At 37.9% G+C, this 16,456-nt stretch overlaps 1 protein-coding gene across 1 annotated transcript in view; it reads left to right on the forward strand.

Moving 5' to 3' along the window:
* Nucleotides 1-16,456, forward strand: part of LOC122788056 (keratin, type I cytoskeletal 19-like) — an 86,830-nt gene that overhangs the window by 37,167 nt on the left and 33,207 nt on the right. The gene's annotated exons all lie outside the window — the stretch shown is intronic.

Below are 16,456 nucleotides of genomic sequence, written 5' to 3' on the forward strand. Positions count from 1 at the left end.
TCTAGTTAATACCCTCCTCCTAAGCTTGGTCACCATGGCATCGCAGTTTGATTTCACCTCATTTGCAACCTGCTAGCCCTATGGAGTCTGTGGTGATAGAGGTGCCTTGTGTTGACTGACAATCACTTATTTCTATTTGATGTGTAATCAGCCTAAGAGATGTACAAATATATACTCACACTGGTAGCTTATCTCTCATAAATTACAGTTTTCAGCAAACAATATACCTCTAGTCCACTGCAACGCAACACTAACCCTCATCATACCTCTCAAGTGTACCTCATTACAAGGAACGTACCTCATTCGGGGTCTTAAAAAGTTCATATCCTCGAAGTTCCTCAAAGTTCCATATTGAAAGAGTCTGTCACACATTCAGTGTTAGGAATTTTTTAAGTGAAATCGATGGTAAGTAGAAATTAATCATATTAATTCATTAAAGGATCTTCTTTATAAGTAAAACCAGCATATTTTAACCATCCTATGACCTTCCTAGTTGAAGTTGTTAGTAAGCCATTAGTATGTGTTCCACATTTCGCCCATTTGTTCCACATTATAAAGATGAGTGTTCCTCATTTTGGAGATGGAAGGTTGAGAGCTATGGACCTCATACGCTGAGGTCCTAAAGAGGGCTCTTTCTAAGCCCCAGAGACAATGTACTAGTAAACCTACACCTCAGCCATATAGTCACACTTCCACTTCTACAGATGCAACACTCACACTGCTTCTTCTCTTGGTTTGAGTCATCCTGGTCACATGTCTGTATCCATGAGGTCCCCTGAGCATGTAGCCATGCAAGCCAGTTTGCTAGTTATAGATGACTCCATTATTGCTGTATTTTACCTGTCTGAACAAGGAGAGCATGGTGGTTAGTTGCATCTGGGTAATAAAATCTGTGGTTTCCCTAAGGCCTTTAGATAACTACACCCCAAATGTGTACAGGAGATCATCATTATCAATGTGTGTGTGTGTGTGTGTGTGTGTGTGTGTGTGTGTGTGTGTGTGTGTGTGTGTGTGTGTGTGTGTGTGTGTGTGTGTGTGTGTGTGAGTGTTTGTCTGTGTGTGTTGGGGGGGACATGAATGTGCTCCACTCTGAGAGAAATACAAAGAAAATGGATGAACCCCCAAAACCCATGACCGAGGCTTTGCACAAGCTAGTCTTGGGCAGCATCTTACCATCTTACCATCATCAGGAATGATTCCACAGTTAAAAAATAAGTAAACGAATAACTGATTTTAGCAATCGGCTCAGTGTTTGCTGTCATTCTCAACAGGTCCAATGTGTACCAGCATGACAGGTCCATCTACTTAGCAAGCAGTAGCCTTAACCTCTGCTCTCAGGACTTGGTAATATTAGCTATCCCCCTAAAAGCCTTTCTAGGCAGAGTCAGTCTTCTAGACATACCAGTTTAGCAAATCTTAATCCAGTTTATATCACTTTTATGCTGCTCACTGCTGGGAGTCTTAACAAAATACACCTTACCTTGAGGTTTTCCTGATCCTGAAGCATGCAGACACACACACACACACACACACACACACACACACACACACACACACACACACACACACACACACACACACACTCATACACTATTATTGACTAAACCTAGATTTTGTTGTGGTGTAATGAAATCACTCCTGCATTACCCAGGTATCTCCTATCACTCATTCAAACCCTCTGGTAATGATGGAGGTGTGTCACTATTTATCCAAAGTCCTATTGCCTCATGTTTAATTCAGCATGACACACTAACCATGAACTGTTAGAAATTCTATAGTCAGTAACAAATCTAATTACCCGTCAATGCCCATTATAGAACATGATGCCACCAGTTAAACATGATACATACCTAAACTCTCTTGAGTTTTCACTTATTAAATGTAATACAGCTATCCAAGAAGGTTATAACTACCAGTCCATTTACTGGCAAAGTTATCCTGCTACCAAACCAAATATCCACAGAAGTTCTTAAACTTTGTAAATGCCAGATCAGTTCTTTGGAAGAAACATTCCTTTACTTGAGACTCCATTTTCCTGGAACTTGTTCTCACAAACATAGGCCCTTCATGTTCTTTACCTGAAGATCCCTCATCCATGACTAAAAGTAACCAGATGGTTGTTACACTCTCCTTTAGAGTTAAACCAGTGTGAGCAAGTAACCCCACTATGTTTAATAGTGTTTTTTAGGTTTAATGTCACTGCACAAACTGATAAATTCTGTGGTACCAAGAGGGAGGTAACAGTATTCCAATCTCAGAATTTATTAGAACAAGTTTAGCACTTTTGTTCCGTACATCATAGAGAACTTCCTCAGAACTAAATCTATTATTAATGACACTTCTTTTATACATAATTAAAATCACATGATACACTGTTAGAATCAATCTACCAATTAAAATTTATTGCAAGGTAAAAACCTACACAAGGATAAAAATAGAAATAACAATGAACTATGTAGCGTCATAGTACTTCAACTTTGAAACAGAATTAATAGCCATTGAATCATTCAAACCTGGAAAACACGTTGCATTAACTAACATTTGCCATTTTAATTCACATTTATTAAGATGTTCTATAATAAAACCCCTTTTAGTTTTTGTTAGCTGCTCCATAACTACAAAAACAAAAGTCTGGTCCTTATTTACTTGTATGTGTCTGAAAAGGGCATTTGTGGTCTTTGATTTTTGTATATCTTGCATATGTTGATAAATTTGATTCTTTAGCATCCTTTGGATTTTCCCTATAAAAAAGGCAGGACACTTAGAACACAAAGCTCCATACACCACATTTGTGACACAGAACAATAATGCCCTGGACAAAATATTCTTTATTTCTAATTATGACGCTAGTGGTTACCAGAATGTTTTTGCATTGTGTAAAATGGCCACACTTAAACATTCATCAAGGTCTTTTACTAACTGGTTGATTTTTTCCTGAAACTCTCCAATAATGTTTTGACTGACCTATCTTTCTTTTAAACCAACATGGGCTTATTACCTACTTTCTTAAGAATTGTATTATATACTTGAAAGATCTCCCAGTCCTTTATCAAACAATCACCTCTGGGTTTACTATCCAAGCGGAATGTCAAAATAAATGCTCTATTGTGACTGATCTTTAAAGTTTTAGTGCTGCTTTTATCCATATTATGTGCATTACTGATTGCACTTAGTATAGGACAATAAATACCATGTGCTCTCTTGAACACTACTTTGTCCCTAATTTCCATTAAAAATTCTTGGGCATACCCTTTCCTAGAAAACATACCCAGCAATAGCTCACACTCTACAAGAAAGGTATCTAAATCTGACACCATTCTTGCCAGCCTTACTAGCTGCCCTTTTACTAGAGCCTATTTCTGGTATGTAGGATGCCAACTATGAAAGTGGAGGTAATTGTTAGAGAAAGTAGATTTTCTGTAAATGGTAAGTAGTTGACACTTTTACTTTGAACTGAATAACTAAACTTCAAAAAGTCTGCAATATTATTGACGAATTTCAAAAATGTACTTAATTTATCATTCGTGTCTCTCCACAAAATAAAAATGTCATCCAAAAAATGCATATAGCCTGAACAGGAGTTACTTAATTAACTTTTAAATAAAAAAATGCACCTCCTATTAGGTTGTGATCAAATTCTCAAAAGATGGGGCACAGGTAGCACTACTCCTGTAGCTTGTCTAAAATATTACTTGTCAAAATGCATAAAGTTGTTTTTTAATACCAACTCCATCAGGGTTACTGCCACACATATTTTTTTCTGTGTCCATTTCTGCTATCTCTTTTAACTGGCCTTCAAACCATTGTAACCCCAGCATATGTGGTATTACTGAATACAAATTATTTATATCAACAGTGACAACAATAACATTTTCATTAACCTCTAGTTCATTTAAGCCTAAAATATGCCAGGAATCTTTACAAATTTGACTTATTCTATTAATATTACTCTTGACCAAGTAGCCAACGTATCTCACTATACAATATGTTTTGGACCTGGTGGCATCTACAATAGGCCAAAAAGGAGGATCATCTACATTTTTTATTTAATTTTGGGTACCAAATATCCCTGCCACTACTGGTTTAGCATTATACATATATTCATATTCACTTTGGGACAATTGTCCTTGCATCAGCATGTCATAAAGGCAGCTATCTATAAGATCGTATCCCCTATTGATTTCACTTAAAGAACTTTCAGTGTAAGCTTCATCATTCAACATACTTTTCATTTTACTTATTTATTGACTGTCGTTCATTATAGCCAAACCTCTCTCCTTGTCTGGCTTCATGACTCTAATAGAAGAATCATTACAAGTGTCATTTAATATTAACTTCACAGTTTTAGATAGACTGAAACTTTTGTTTTCACTTGGTTTTGACAAAATATATATTTTATCATGATCACACATTTTTTTCAAACATTTGCATCTGAACGTTCAAGGGGGATTGAAACAACTAGGACAGCTTAACTTCAGCATACTGTTGCTGTTACTGTTTTCGGGAAACCATAAGGCAAGATTTAATTTCCTTACAAACAATTTCAGATCTAAAATTGTCTCTACTACATTTGCCCTTCTTGCTGGGACAAAGGAAAGTCCTTTAGCTAACACATTAGCATGAGCTAGAGGGACTGTTTTATCTGAATAAGTAAACAAATTAAAGTCTTTAAAAGAGTTGCTTAATATTTTCAGTTTTCGTCGGCTGTAGGTTTTATCTGTTCTTCTAGCTAATTCCTTTGCTCCTGATAATTGTTTCATTTGTTGTAATTCCATTTGGGTTTGGCTCCATGTTGAATGTAATTCTCCTTGCTCATCTGTTGATCTTCCTTACGTTGCTTCCCGCTGCTGACTCTCTCTGATCTCCTGACATCTAAAGGAGCGGCCCCTGCAACTGCTGAATTTTTATTTCCTTATACTGTGACTTCTTCTTGTTGAATGGTGATTGGACCATTACCTAGATTGTGGGAATGGCTACCATGGTAACCTACTGGTCTAGGATATGCCTCATTTATTGCATAGGCTTCCAAATCTCTCCTAAATTTCACCAACTTTCTGTTGAAAATATTACAACATGAATTGCCTACTGATTTGAACATATTTAAGTAATTGCTTTTATAATGTTTACATAAGAGGCCTTTTTGATGGAATTATTCAGCAAGTCCACCTCTTTTATTAATTGATCTATTTGAATGCTGTTGTATTTTATAATCACTTTCATAAGGTCACTACCCACTTTATCAAAAATTTTTACCAGTTCCTTATAATTTTCAGAGACATATTATACCCATTAGGTAGCTTCCAAAAATGCAGTCCCTTAAACATAATATTAATTTCAAAATTTTTCATTCATGTTCTCCAACAACAATTTCTTGAATATAAATACATTTCTTTTTAGAACTTTTAATTGATTTCTCATGGAATCATCTTTGGGGTCAAATTGTGGATTCCTATGTGTATTTGCTTGGAAATTAAAGTAATTAACTTTCCATACCTCATATTCAAACACTGGCTGTGTTTGAGATGCACCCATATTCACTCTAGGTATAGGATGAGTGAGAGGGAGACCAAAACATTCCAAACTATTTGATACTTCTTGTATTTGTATTGATCACCCCTGGCCATAGGAAGAATGAATGTCTAAATACTGGCTCACCTGCTGCAATAGTAAAGTAAGGTCTCTCATATGTTTTACATGTTCTTGCTCATTTAAACTGTTGTCTCTAATAGTATCCAGAGAAGAAGACATACTGGGAAAATTAAATACTCCACAGAAATACACCAAACACAAGCTGATAAATTCTGTGGTACCAAGAAGGAGGCAACAGCATTCCAAACTCAAAATTTATTAGAACAGGTTTAGCACTTTCATTCCGTACATCACATAGAACTTCCTCAGAACTAAATCTGTTATTAATGACATTTCTTTTATACATAATTAAAATCACACAATACTCTGTTAGATCCAACCTACCAATTAAAACTGATTAAACGGTAAAACCATACACAAGGATAAAAATAGAAATAACAATGAACTATGTAGTGTCATAGTACTTTAACTTTATAACAGAATTAATTGCCATTGAATTGTTCAAACCTGGAAAACATGTTGCATTAACTAAAATTTGCCATTTTAATTCACATTTATTAAGATTTTCTTCTATAATAAAACCTGTTTTATATTTTGTTAGCTGCTCCATAATTACAAAAGCAAAACTGTGGCCCTTATTTTTTTGTATGTGTCAGAAAAGGACATTTGTGGTCTTAGATTTTTGTATATCTTGCATTTGTTCATAAATTTGACTGTTAAGCATCCTCTGGGTTTTCCCTATATAAAAGGCAGGACACTTAGAACACAAAGTTCCATGCACCACATTTTGATGCACAACAATAATGCCCTGGACAAAAATATTTTTTATTTCTAATTTGGTTATCAGAATGTTTTTTTTTTTTTTTGCATTGTGTAAAATAGCCACACTTAAACATTCATAAGGGTCTGTTACTAGCCGGTTGATTTTTCCTGGAACTCTTCAATAATATTTTGAATGACCTATCTTTCTTATAAACTAACATGGGCTTATTACCTACTTTCTTAAGAATTGTATTATCTACTTGAAAGATCTTGCGGTCCTTTATCAAACAATCACCTCTGGCTTTACTATCCAAGTTGAATGTCGAAATAAATGCTCTTTTACAATTAACCTTTAAAGTTCTAGTGTTGCTTTCATCCATATTATGTTACTGTTTGCACTTAGTATAGGGCAATAAATACCATGTGATCTCTTGAACACTACTTCAGCCCTTATTTCCATTAAAAATTCTTGGGGTACCCTCTCCTAAAAAACATAACCAACAATATCTCACACTCTACAAGAAAGGTATCTAAATAAGATGCTACATAGTTCATTGTTTCTATTTATACCCTTGTGTATGGTTTTACCTTGCAATCAGTTTTAATTGGTAGGTTGGGTCTAACAGTGTATCATATGATTTTAATTATATATAAAAGAAATGTCATTAATAACACATTTAGTTCTGAGGAAGTTCTATGTGACGTATGGAACAAAATCACTAAACTTGTTCTAATAAATTTTGAGTTTGGAGTACTGCTGCCTCCTTCCTGGTACCACAGAATTTATCATTTTTGTGTTTGATGTGTTTCTGTGGAGTATTTAATTTTAACATCATTACACTCTGATGACCTGTTTTAATTCAAGTGTTATGCCCCCACGGACTCCATCACTAAGGTTGATAAACATACCTCTGGCACCTGTTCTCATATAAACTCCTACACGGAAGCTATCCTCTGACCCCAATTAATTTGGTTACACAAATGTAGACCCTGCCTCTCTAATCTTGCAGACTTCTAAAGAAATGTTATAGATGCCCTGGATAATGGCCAAACCATGCATAATCTTGACAAAGATTTGGCTACTACCTCTGACAGTGTCCTCATCCTGGTATCACTGATAAACTCAAACTCACTTTCCTAAACATTAAATTTTAAATAGTTCACAGGATAACCAATTAGCTGTCAGAGAGAGCTCAACTTGTGAGGGGCGGTAGTGCGTCACCATCTAAACGATTCAACACTAGTGGTATCATACAGGACATTTAACACTTGTGTCCAGCAAAAACAATAGTAAATGAAGTATAGTTTAGGACTATTTATAAGTGGACCAGCTCTATAGAGGCTGTATGGATGGAATCACAATATTTTGAAGCTTAGACTCTGGCACACTACAAAACAAGTAAAATATGGTAGTTTGTTAATGTTGATTTGTAAATACAGTTTGATTACTTTTGTATAAATGTAAATTTGCCTATGTCATAAGTGATAATTCAATAAAGGTGTTAAAAAAAAGATGATAGTTGAATTAAGGTGGCACTAGCTTCTATCCAGGAAAGTTTTATAATTTTAGGTGAGATGCAGTTATATTCAGGCCATATGAGAGAATTCCCTCACTATATAGAAGGCTTTTCTTAATGAGTGTTTTTTCCTGTGGGGATTTTACAATGCCTGCTTGTTTCTGAAGTTTAATTCAAAATATTAGTTCAATAAAAGCCTAATAAATACCACACTAATACATACAAAAATCATGAGAGGATATCATTAAAATGTGTTGTACAACATAGTTCATATTAAGTATATTTATAGAATAAGCGGGATATGAAAGAAAGAAATAAAGGACTTGCCTACATCTTACTTTATCAAGACCGTCTCCTTTCAACAAATTCCGCTGATGCTGACCCTGCATTATGATGTGTCCTATATTAGTGTTTTTATTGTTAATTTTGTTCTCATAACTGCCCTGTTTGAGGTGATACTTATTTTTCTGACATGTGACTATGATCTACAAATTAAAACAAAACTACTGCTTTTCTTATTTCCCAAAATTGGCCTCCTATTACAAGCATGAGACTCAATACTGTGAGTCCTGATACTGAAAATTAAAACTCGCTTATGAGAAAGAACAACAAATTGTGAAACTCACTGCTACAATTTTAAATCCACTTGCACCTATGATATGCTGGTCTCTGTCCCTCTACACACCTGTAACTTGCATATACAAATTCCAAGACTGTTTTATCTTGGATTATTGAGGATATTCTGAGAAAATTCACTTCCCAGCATTTTTTTTCTTTTATCGAATGTGGTACAACAGTTCAACGTCATTGAGGTGACGAAATCTTCCCTTTTTCCCATGGATGTTTTATCTTGGAGATGGTGTGTGTGTGTGTGTGTGTGTGTGTGTGTGTGTGTGTGTGTGTGTGTGTGTGTGTGTGTGTGTGTGTGTGTGTGTGTGTGTGTGTATATATATATATATATATATATATATATATATATATATATATATATATATATATATATATGGGTCTACCTGAAAATGTGAAAATGACGAAAGTGCAGAACGCCGACAACAAGAACACCGACACCGGAAGATCGACAATGGAGAAGACCGACAGTTGAGAATCTCGACGCTGAGAACACCGACATGTTAAGGTAGGTGTGCAATAGGGACGGACTTTAGGGTTAGGGCGTGGGTAAGGTAAGTGTATGATAGTGACGGATGTTAGGGTAGGGTACGGGTCAGGTAAGTGTGCGACAGTGACGAACTTTAGGTTTAGGGGCAGGTTAAGTGTGTTAGGGTTAGGGTGCGGGCAAGGTAAGTGTGCGATAGTGACAGAGTTACAGGTTAGGGGCGGATTAAGTGAGTTAGGGTTAGAGTGCGGGTAAGGTAACTGTGCAAAAGTGACGGACCTTAGGGTTACGGTTTGGGTTAAGGTTAGTGCATAGATAGTTGTGTATGTAAGGTTTAGTGTAGGTTTGTAAGGTTTTTGGTGTGCTTGTGTTGTGTGTGTGTTTATCGGGAAAGGTATTTGTTTTGTTGATTGTCGGGATTTTGGTTTGTCAGGCATGTGAAGTTTCGTGTTTTTGAACTTTCTTTTTTTTGTCTTTTTTTCATGTTTGTTATTTTGTTGTCAGTGTTTTGGCATGTCAGTGTTATCAGGTAGACCCATATATATATATATATATATATATATATATATATATGTTGTTGTTGTTCTTCTTCTTTCGGCTTTTCCCGGTTAGGGTCGCCACAGCGGAACTCCAGTGCGCTAATGATTGGCAGTAGATTTTTACAATATCAAGGTGCCAGCTTGACGCCCAACTTTCAATGAAGGCACGCCCATTCACGCATGTCTTTCAAATGCCACTCAACTGCTATATATACATCTATATATATATATATATATATATATATATATATATATATATATATATATATATGTGTGTGTGTGTGTGTGTGTGTGTTTGTGTGTGTGTACCAGTGGGAGTGTAGGGGGGCACAGGTTTGTCCCACCCAAAATAAAAAACAGTGGATTTGGTGTTTTTTGTCTTGTTTTAAGAGGTTTAGTGAGTTTGGTGAAATACTGTAGATCTGAGATTTGCAAGTTTGCTGTATCAGTGTTTGATATAGTTTGTCTCATACAACTGGCATAGATCTGGAGTCAATATATATTTCCCCACTTCTTAAACTTATATTCTCACTGGTTTTATGATCAGGATTATGATGGTTGATGTTTCAGTGGCCAGCATTTGATAATAGCTTTTGCTATTTTCATGTAGTACACTGAAATCAAACAGGAATGAAAATTAGCCTCCAAACTGATGATTTTACATTGAGAAATTGGAAATAATTGGATAGCAAGATTACTGTGAAGTACAGCTCCTGTTTCTGAAGCTGTTGACCAAAATGTGAGTTTCGATCCAAATGGCTGAGAACCAAACATTTGAGGGGACTGGTAAATGAGTGAATAGTTATAAATAAGCCTACCTTTGTTTTCAGGGACAGTCAAGGTATTGCAATTAAGCCCAAAGTAGGTCACCGCAGGGAAGCTTAAGGCAAGCAATAATGTGTAAATGATGTCCGATATCCTCATTAATGCATGTGAATAGAAGTGTGCATGCATATTGTGCATTATTATTCAATGTCACTTCACTGGGATGGGATCTTTGATAGGAATACTCTGACAGTTTTCTGTGGTATGATAGCTATGGTGCATGACATCCTGGATTTCACTCTTGCAAATTGAAAAGTCACTGGGTATGCGTGGACATGAACAGCACTGTGCATTGCTCCTTTCTGCTCTACTCTAGACCACCATGAGTAAAGCAGGTAAGATCTGGTTAAGAATACTTAATAAGATACTTTCGCCATGACAGACAGGCAATTAGCTAGAATAAACACATTTGACACCATTTTCTTATGAAAATAACACAAAGATAGGCCATAACAGTTACAAGATACATCGGCAACTAACAATTACTGCAATACAACTGATTTTGTCTTGTATATATTTGGTTTTCTTTCAGGCTTGTCCAAGTTTATTATCCACTAGATTTCTGGATTTCAGTGTGGTGACCCCTAACCGGGAAAAGCCGAAAGATGCAACAACAACAACCAGTGTTTTTATACATATTCTGTTTTCTGCATGCTGTTATCTTATCTAATTTATTTTCTAATGTAGTGTATGTGTAATAGTATATCAGTTTCTTTCAAATTACCATGTACTCCTTGGTTCCCTCCCTCATTACCACAGAAACTTTTCTGAGATATTACAACCCTGTTCAAGTTTATTTTATTCAAATGAATACACCTAAATATTGTGCGAACAATAAAAATAGTAATGCAAACAAACTGGAAAGCACATAGCATCAAAAAATTCAAAAGTCACAAAATTACTAAATTAATCATTCAAAGACAAATCAAAATATAAAATTTCAAGGATCTTTAGAACCTGAAAAGTGTTGAGGATTTCCTTAGCTTCCACGATTCCAAATGTACAGAAAAGAGGGCATGAAGAGAGCCAGTAACAAATTAGGAGCATTGAAGAGAGAACAGATAAAGCAAGGGCAGAACTTTGCAAATGGCATGAGCTTGAACACATAGCCATAATAAGCATTATATGGTGTAGTTTGAGAGATACCTCTTTGTGACAGGGCAGCAAAGTTTGACCCCAGGTGTACTTGATCTCTTTTTACATGCTGTACCCTAATTAATAAGCATTGTAGTGATCAAATGGAGGGAAATCATGGCCTGCATTCACTACCCCAGGGACAGCCTCACATGGAATCAGACACCATATGATGGTAACATTTTTATAATACAGGCACAAGGACCTAACAGTTAGCGCTTGGTCCTTTATTACTAGTCTGTCATCAGGGATTACTGCAAGACTGTATATCTTAAACATATATTTAAGCCTAATACCAGAATAGGTGATGTGAGGGCATACAGCTAGAGCACTGGGATACCAAAAAGTGGTGTAGTTTGACTTGCTATTCATCTTGTAGGTGCTGCGTTTTAACTGATTGCCTACCATCCAATGGTGGTTGCAGTTCTGAACATCTGCAAGTGAGTTCACAGCAGTGAAGGTATCCTGAGGGCAGGTAAGGTACAGCTGTACATCATTTAGAATAACAAGGGTAAGCAAAGCCTCTTCCCTGTGGAAGATAAGAAAGAGAAGCATGGCATACAAAGGTTAGAGATATGCACGTCCTCTGCTATGCTGTATTCGGGTCTATATCACAACATCGAATCAGTAAATGTTGAATGCTCACATGAGCGAATATTCACATCCTCGAAGTTGATATATTTTGTTTGTAGTACAGTGAAGATCAGGATGTTTGCCCTTTCCTCACTGTAGTGCAATCTCATGGTAGGAATATGTATTTAGCGGGGGGTGCGGGGGGGTGCAGCCCCCAACAATACAGTTTTCGAGTACATGAATATTCGCTCATGAGAGTGTTCGACATTTACTGATTCGATGTTGTGATATAGATACCTGTATTCACATGGCGGATTCTTGAAACATGTCTGAGAATGTGCACACCCACAAGGGAAGGATTATGAAGTCAGTACGTCAACCAGTGAGAGAGGGTTTACAACTGGGCCATAGTCAGGGCTTTGCATCAGAGAGCACTTGTATATTTCTTCACTATATCCAGGATGTATCATAATATGAATTGTTATGTATCATAAAATACGTGCATGCAATGCTATACTTGTGACTTTATTCAGGGACTCTTTTGAGCATTAGTTGCTCAAGGAAGGTTTTCATACTGGCATTTATTTTTAAATGACCTATTACTCAGATCTGGCCTTTTTCATATCAAATTACCCATTGCCCAGGTTGATACTTTGGAAATCAAAATAGCAACTTAAATCACATTTTTGACAATCATTGTCACTACCCTAATATCCATAGCTACATTAAAGAATTACAAAATTAAAACAATTTCAAGAACTATCAATGCATCACTTGACTGATTATGTGTGTGGTCTCTGTCAGTAGTTATCATTGCTCTCAAGGAATCAGGGTCAAACTTAAGTTACCTACTTTTAAATCTAACTCCTCTAGTGCACACTGCATTGTTTAGGATAAACCATTTTTTTTCATCTTACCTTTAAGCATCTATTGCAAGACCACCAGTTATTGGAGAGCCCACATTCTGCCTCTCAGTAGTCATCTTGGGATTAGTGCTTCTGTTTTCTCCTGGTAAGAGAAGGAGTGCAGTTACATTATTTTCTGGAGACTGCTGATCACCAGAAAGCTTAATAACTGCTTTATAGATGACACTTGAAATCTGTCCTTATATTCTGATCCTGGTGAGAGTAGGAGTAGAGTGCCTGACTCTTTCTGGTTGGATAGTAAGTGTCTGTGCTTAACAACCTGATTGGTCTAGTTGCTATTCTAGGCATCTACCAGAAAAAGGCTACAAGCCTGCAGACCGTTGCATCATCTGGGACATGACTGTGTATCAACAAACAGGCTGTGGCCTGCTTCTCTTCTTGGGATTGGTGCTAATGTTTTGCTTCTGGTGAGAGAAGAAGCAAAGGAGCATTGTATCCTAACAGAGTGAAGCTGTGCTGAGACCAGCATTAGTAGTAGCCAGACAGTAGCCATTCATGTGACTCCCCTCTTTTCATCACTCTCGACAAGCTAATTCTTTATTTTCAGTAAGTAGTGCTTGATTTCTTCCTAACTTCAGAATATCTGGCTAAATACTTCATCCCCAAATTTTCAGGGTCTACGTATTAGCTCACCCTCAGCTGTTTGGCAGTCCTCTGTACAGGCTCAGACACCTTGAGTGACATTTTTTCCTTTAAAATGAATATATAAGGAAACAGCTCCAGTACTTAGTAATAATGACCATCCCTCCTGGCATGTCTAAAGGTCAGTTCCTTGTGCTTTCTCCTATTAACCTGGTGAACCTGGCATTATGAGGCAGTGTAGCAACTGCCTCATGTACTCAGACAACCCTCTCCTCTTACCTCCCAACACTCAGGCTTGTGAGAGATGCACTATATATCTAAATTAGAAGCCATGCACTCTCAAGCCAAGACTGGAATAGCTGGTCAAGAAAAGGTCAACACCTGCACCACACCACATGCGACACATAGCCCTCCAGAACTCCTACCATCACAGCTCTCACATGAAAACACAAACCACACACCCACCATCGTGGAGGCTCTCAATACCGAAACAGCAGAGACTTCCAATGCAGAAACGCACTCGACCACCACAACAGAGCACAAATCACAAGACACATAACTCACCTACACAGTGTGCCCCTCAACCTAAGCCCCTAAGGCAAAACAGCTTTCCCAATACACTAATAATAGGTGACTCGATAGTGAGGCACACTGATGTCTCACTCACTAGGTTTAATAAGGAGAAGGTAACAGTCAGCTGTCTATCAGGTGCCAGAATCTGACACACAACACATGCATTCAGGTCACTCCACAACAAGTACAATAATGACTCTGTCATTGTTCATGTTGGTGTGAATGACATGACACACACCTCCCTGGACTACATGAAAAGAAACATGGAGCAGCTCTCGGATTATGTGGCCCAGGCAGGTATGACCCTAGCCCTGAGAAGCATCCTACCATCGCCCACAATGATACCGCAGTACAAGCACAAAATGATTGATTTCAGCAATTGGCTAAGTTTCTGGTGTCATTCTAAGGGGATCCAGTATCTGTCTGCTTGAGATGACATGATTGACAGACCTTGATGCTTTGCCAGAGGTGGCCTGCATCTGTCACCCCTGGGTTTCTGGATACTGGCTAAGGCTCTTGCCACCCCTATAGTGCCTTTTTTAGGTGATGTTCCAAAGACCAAATTACCACTGAAACAGCTATAAATAAATTCAATATGAGGGTCATGCTGCTCAACACTAGAAGTCTAAATCTCAAGATGCACTTGCTCGATGCACTCCTCAAAATGGAGAACATCGACATTTGTGCTGTAACGAAGACCTGGTTTAAAGCAGCAGAAAACACACCCGCATTACCAGGCTACAAATCATTCCATACCTTTTGGCCACAGAACATGGACCAAAGCTCCAAAAGCAGTGGTGTCTCCATATTCATAAAGGATGCGCACACCTCCAGACTAGTAGCCCAGCATAATGCATCTGAGATACTTCAGGTACAATTAACATTGGGTAAGATGGCAATTCAGGTTGTAACCTGCTATAGGTCCCCAACCATGTCCCAAGACTCTCACTCCACATTCCTAAGCACCCTGGAAACTATTAGGGTCCACCCAAACACTCTCATATTAGGTGACTTCAACTACCCCTCCATCAACTGGGAAAACTACTGATGCACCAATACACTGGCCCAACGCTTCCTGGAATTCATCATTTCCGATGCCCTGGACAAGCTCATTCTTACCCCCACTAGAGGAAGCAACATCCTTAACCTAGTTATTACTAATATGGGTAACTGTTGCTCTACACCAATAGTCAATTCCTCCCAGTTTAGATCCAACCACAAACTAATCACCATGGAAATACACATCTCACCCACACCCCCCGCAAAGGTAACCACCATGAAAAACTTCTCCAAAGTAGACTTTGGGCTCCTCAAAACAGAGGTGGCTAACTTCACGGCACCCATGCCAATGGAAAATAGATGCATGACTGCCGAATCATACACTAATGCACTGTAGAAACATGTACATAAATGCATGAAACTAGCCATACCCAACAGAACCAAGATGCTCTCCTCCAAAAAAAGGAAGCCAATCTGGTGGTCCCTTGCCATTAATAAACTCTACAACAAAAGGAAGAAACTGTTGCAGAAAAAGGTGAAGTCCCAAGACAGGAAAAACTCCCTTATTAGCCACAACAAAAAGTTGAGATCCCTCATCGAAATCTCTAAAGCCAGCTATGAAGGCAGAATTGCATCAGACACTAAAACCAACCACAAAGCTTTCTATAGTTATATCAAGAATCTCCATGGCAATACCCAGTTTGCTCTGAGTTATTGCACAATGGTACCTCCTATACTGAGCCAACAGATATTGCCAACATACTGGCCAACAGATTTAGTGCCAAGTTTACCCTTCTCTCCCCCCTAAAAGATCAATCATAATACCGGAGGAATGCCAAGCACCCAGCATTAGTGCAGTACAGGTTAAAGCTGCATTGTCCAAGGCCAAGAATGCAGCTTCCATGGGACCTGACAATATTCCTGGATGTGTACTACATGAACTACAAAGTGAACTGACACCACATATCTGTGCCCTGTTCAATCACAGCCTCCCCTCAGGCTTTGTCCCTACCAAATGGTGCACTGCAACAGTCACCCCCTCTCCATAAAGGGGGAGCGACTACAGACCCTGGGAATTATCACACCATTAGCCTGACAAGTCTGATATGTAAGGCTATGGAGAACATCATCATGGACCTAATTAACAAGGATATCGGGAATCTCCAAACTCCTGATCCCATGCAATTTGGTTTTGTGAAAGGTAGATCATGACTGCTCAATCTGGTTGACTTTTTTGAGTCAGTCACCAGAGCTGTGGATGAGGGCAAGACAGTTCATACAGCCTACCTCGATCTGGCCAAGGCCTTTGATACCATTCCCCAC

Source organism: Protopterus annectens, chromosome 13.part0 (assembly GCF_019279795.1).
Source record: "Protopterus annectens isolate FY-2018-M chromosome 13.part0, PAN1.0, whole genome shotgun sequence".
Classification (NCBI taxonomy): domain Eukaryota; kingdom Metazoa; phylum Chordata; order Ceratodontiformes; family Protopteridae; genus Protopterus; species Protopterus annectens.